Source organism: Rhinopithecus bieti, unplaced genomic scaffold (assembly GCF_001698545.2).
Source record: "Rhinopithecus bieti isolate Rb0 unplaced genomic scaffold, ASM169854v2 scaffold_30775, whole genome shotgun sequence".
In the NCBI taxonomy this organism is placed as follows: Eukaryota; Metazoa; Chordata; class Mammalia; order Primates; family Cercopithecidae; genus Rhinopithecus; species Rhinopithecus bieti.
In genome coordinates this window covers 402,503-407,568 of record NW_016813906.1, presented here as the reverse complement: position 1 = coordinate 407,568, position 5,066 = coordinate 402,503, and the positions used below count along the sequence as shown (strand labels likewise).

At 43.5% G+C, this 5,066-nt stretch overlaps 1 pseudogene; it reads right to left on the bottom strand.

Annotated features, from left to right (window-relative positions):
• Positions 1-1,032: 1,032 nt before the first annotated feature.
• Positions 1,033-1,429, bottom strand: LOC108513340 (alpha-endosulfine pseudogene; annotated as a pseudogene).
• Between the last annotated feature and the right edge of the window lie 3,637 nt (positions 1,430-5,066).

Here is a 5,066-nt window from a genome sequence, read left to right as displayed (position 1 = left end):
AGTGGCCCGGTTCCTAATTGGGTACCAGTGTGTGGCCCAGGGGCTGGAGACCCTTGCTGTACATTGTATCCATAATGCAAGGCAGAAAGGTGTTTTAAATAAAAACATCACTTTCAGTCAAAACCAGCTTGAATTTTTTTTAGCTACAAGCTTCATGAAAACCAGCTTGATTTTACACATAAACTTACTTATTCTCTATTCCAAATCCTACTACAAATATACTAAAGAACACTCTAGAAAAATAGAAATAATGAAACAGAAGATGACAGCTATCAACATACTTTGAGTGACAGAAAAGGGAAAAATAGTAATTCAGAGTGAAAGAAATAAAGTTCTTTTTTTTGGAGGGGGGTGTTTTCACGGGTTTTTGTTTTATTTCAAATACTGAGAAAGTCCTTTGGGCTCTGTGGAGTTCCCCATGCTCATGGCTCCTTTCTCCCACACTCACTGATCCCCACAGCAAATCTATTTCAAGGACAGTACTTTTTAAAATGATTAACGTTGAGTTCTCAACTAGCTCTGCAGAACCAGAGGAGCTGTTTGCATCTGTCTGTGCACATGGAGTTTCTTTCATCTGACACCAGGTCTCCAACCACACTGAAACAAGACATTTATCTACAGAGCTCAACTAGAAACCCTCTTCATTAGTCTACCCCACTTCCTTCCCCTCACATCTACCCCACACCGCCACGTGGTTAAGAAGGATAGTCAGGAATGTTTTTTTTTTTAACCACTCCAAGACCCTCCTAATTCATATTCCTCCATTATCTCCCACCCCACCCCAGAATTTCATGAGATTTCCCCAATTGTTATTTTGGAAAAAAGGTTAAAAAAAAAAAAAAAGAGTTCAAGGTCTTGGTGCTCAGCCCAAGGGGCGCCACGTGCCGGGGACACCAACGGGCAAGGGCTGCTGGCTCTCCAGCCCGCACCCGAGCCACCTCCTGACCCCTGGCTGCAAAAGCAAGAAGGGACAGGAGCCAGCACAGGACCCGGGTGTGGGGGGGGTGGGGGGGGGTGGGGCAGCATCTCAGGATCTGGAGGAGCCCCAGGCAGCATTATTCAACTTGGCCACCCGCAAGCTTGCTGGTGACGAGCGAGGACTTTCTCTGGGGCAGATCCTGTGGGGTGGGGATGTGGTCACCAGTCACCAGGTTCTTGTCTGGTCCTGTACGTGGCAGCTGCTTATTCTTCATCTCAGCTTTGGCCATGTTGTAGCCTCCTGAGTCAAAGTACTTTTACCCTTTCTGGAGTCTCTTCATGAGGAAGTCAGAGCCTCCAGGCTTTTGTCCTATTGGGTATTTGGCCTTTAGCTTTGCCTCTTCAGCTCTCTTAGGGAGAATACCTTCTTTTTCCTGCGTGTCCCACTTCTCCTCGCCGATCTCCTCCGCAGGGTTCTCTTCTTGTTTCTGGGACATGGCGGGACCGGGACTGTGGAGTGTAGGGGGCCCGGGAAGGCAACTGGAGAGGGGAAGGGGAGGGGAAAGGGGACAACCTGCGCTGCTGCTTTGGCTCCTGCCACTCGAAAGGAATAAAGTTCTAACTAGCTATGAAAGAGATTTACAAAGAAAAAGAAAAATCAACCCCACAGGTCAAGGCTGCAGTGAGCTAGACTATGCCACTGCACTCCAGCCCAGTGACAGATTGAGACCCTGTCTGAAAAAAAAAAAAAAGAAAAGAAAGAAAAAAACTGAAAGCAAGATAAGTGAAATACATGACTTAAATGGTAAACCTCCTCAAGTACCTTTCCTATCTGGTACCCCAACCACTAGACTAACATATCTCAAAGCCAAAGATTGAAAGATACCTCTTTTAAATGTCTTTTTGTAGCTCTTTACAAGTTTCTTTCACTCTGAGTTACTATTTGTCCCTTTTCTGTCATCCAAACTACGCTGATAGTTGTCATCTTTCGTCCCATGCTTTCTGTCCTAGAGTGTTCTTAGTTTAGTGTATTTGTGGTGGGGTTTGGAATAGAAAAAGCCCATTTAGCCCCAACAAGAAAGCCTACTCACCATTTAACCATCATACAGTGGTAGCCAACATCTGAGATGCCCTGACCACAGAGACCTTCAAATTCACTGTTTAGTACTCCTCTCAAAACCATGAAAGAATAACAATAAGATTTGCAAGAAAAATTTTATCTGCCTTTGGATCACCAAAAGCAGATAAAAACAGCAAGGGCGACGCGGTGGCTCATGCCTGTAATCCCAACACTTTGGGAGGCGAGGCGGGCAGATAACCTGAGGTCAGAAGTTTGAGACCAGCCTGACCAACATGCAGAAACCCTGTCTCTACTAAAAACACAAAATCATCTGGGCATGGTGGCACATGCCTGTAATCCCAGCTACTCGGGAGGCTGAGGCAGGAGAACCACCTGAACCCAGAAGGCAGAGGTTGCAGTGAGCCAAGATCATGCTATTGCACTCCAGCCTGAGCAACAAGAGTGAAACTCTGTCTCAAAAAAAAAAACAAAAGAAAAAAGAAAGGAAAAGGAAAGAAAAGAAATTTAGAGGAAACAGGTAAAACACAAAAAGAAAAAAAAAGATTTTAGCTGTAATTTATATCCTGAGAGATATAAGATAATAGATTACTGAAATAAGAATGAAATGTTATGAAAATATAAATTCAGATTACGAAACAGCATTTTTTGGTCAGTGAGCCAAAATAACAACAAAATTCAGAGCACTGTAATGTACAGTCATATACATGTACAGACATGTACAGACAAATACATGTCATATACCTTTTTGTATATACATCATTTACAATTTAAAAACCAATTAAAATTATAGCAATTTGTAAAATTCAACAAAAGGTCCGCAAAAGGGAAAAATGAAATCTCCCACAAAATAGAAAAAAAATAATAATGGAGAGAAAAGACTTGGAGCAGTGGCTCACATCTGTAATCCCAGCACTTTAGGAGGCTAAGGTGGGATGACTGCTTGAACCCAGGAGTTCAACACTAACCTGAGCAACATCGCGAGACCTCCTCTCTACGATAAAAAAATATATTAGCTGAGTATAATGGCATATGCCTGTGGTCCCAGCTACTTGGGAGGCTGAGGTAGGAGAATCACTTGAGCCCAGGAAGTTGAGGCCACAGTAAGCCATAATCACGCCACTGCACTCCAACCTTAGCAACACAGCAATCCCATCTCAAAAAAAAAAAAAAAAAAGGATGAATATGAAAAGGAAGTAATCAAGAAGGGTACAATATCTCACTAATATAGTTCCAGGAAGTAAGAGCAATAAATATGGAATTAAGGAAATTATGAAATAAAATTTTCACAACCAAAAGGCCCACCAAAACAGATAGAAAATTGCTGAAGCTGAGGAGGGATACAGATCCTAAAAGCTTTCAGGGAGGGTGATAAAGAGTATCAAGGAGGCCGGGCGTGGTGGCTCATGCCTGTAAACCCAGCACTTTGGGAGTCTGAGGCAGGCGGATCACAAGGTCAGGAGATAGAGACCATCCTGGCCAACATGACAAAACCCCAACTCTACTAAAAATACAAAAATTAGCTGGGTGTGGTGGCATGTGCCTGTAGTTCAAGATACTCAGGAGGCTGAGGCAGGAGAATTGCTTGAACCTGGAAGGCGGAAGTTGCAGTGAGCCAAGATCACGCCATTGCACTCCAGCCTGGCAACAGCCTGTCTTAAAAAAAATTTAAAAAGTAAAAAATAAAATAAAAAAAGAGGCCAAGTGCAGTGGCTCACGCCTGTAATCCCAGCACTTTGGGAGGCCAAGGTGGGTGGATTGCCTGAGCTCAGGAGTTCGAGACCAGCCCAGAAAACATGGTGAAATCCCGTCTCTACTAAAATACAAAAGAAATTAGCCAGGCGTGGCAGCGTGCGCCTGTAGTCCCAGCTATTCGGGAGGCTGAGGCAGGAGAAATGCTTGGACCCAGGAGGAGGAGGTTGCAGTGAGCCAAGATCACGTCACTGCACTCCAGCCCTCCAGCCTGGGCTACAGAGTGAGACTCCGTCTCCACAAAAATAAATAAATAAATAATTTTAAAAAACAAAAGAGTATCAAGGAAAAGCACAGAAATCAAAAGGGCTACTGCTTCTCCAAAGCAATACTGGAACCTAGAATACAATGGATCAATACTACCGAAATTCGGCAAGCAATTTTCCACCTATAATTCTGTATCCAATAAGACCTATCAGGAAGTATAAGGGTAGGATAGACATTTCAGGTCTGGAAGGTCTAATAAACATTTGTCTCCCCATGTATCCTCTCTCAGAAAAGATGTCCTCCACAACAGGGAAGTAAACTAAAAAGATGACAAAATGGAATCCAGGAAACTTGGAGATCCAAGAAAGGAGATGTTACCAGAGGAGGGTGCCCAGGTTCTTGGCGCTTTGACCAAAGAATAGGACAAAAGCACAAAGTGAGCAAAGAATAAAGCAAAAAAGCAGAGATTTATTGAAAATCAAAGTATACTCCACAGGGTGGGAACAGTCAGAGCAAGGGGGGTCAAGGACCCAGTTACAGAATTTTCTGGGGTTTAAATACCCTCTAGAGGTTTCCTATTGGTTACTTGGTGTACACCCTACCTAAATGAAGTAGTGGCCCATGATCAGTCTGAAGTTACAAAGTTACACCCTATGCCAACATCTGATGGATTGTGGAAAGTGACCAGTCAGAGGCTGAAGTTACAAAGCTTATACTCCTATGCAGATGAAGATTTGGCCTGCCACCAGCGTAATTAGTTGCAGGAGGGAACCAATCAATGGTAATTTCAATTTTTCACCTGCCACACAGAAAACTGTGGGGAGGATGCAAAGTGGGTAGCCCCTGGTCCTTTTGTTACTCAGGCATGGAATCTTAGGGTTTTCCTTTTGATTTAATTCTAGAAAGTCAGCGTGAATTGGCCTCAGATTCCCTGCCTCCAGACCCTAAAGTTCTCCTGCCTCAGAGACAAACAAAATGAATTATAAGGATGAGATGTGAAGGGAAGGTAGTTTAGTAATTCTAGAAAGTAATCAATACTCTAGGGTTATGACCGGGGTGGGGGGATAATGCATAGTTTACGAGCGTTTGAGAAGAATTAAGTGATCCACAC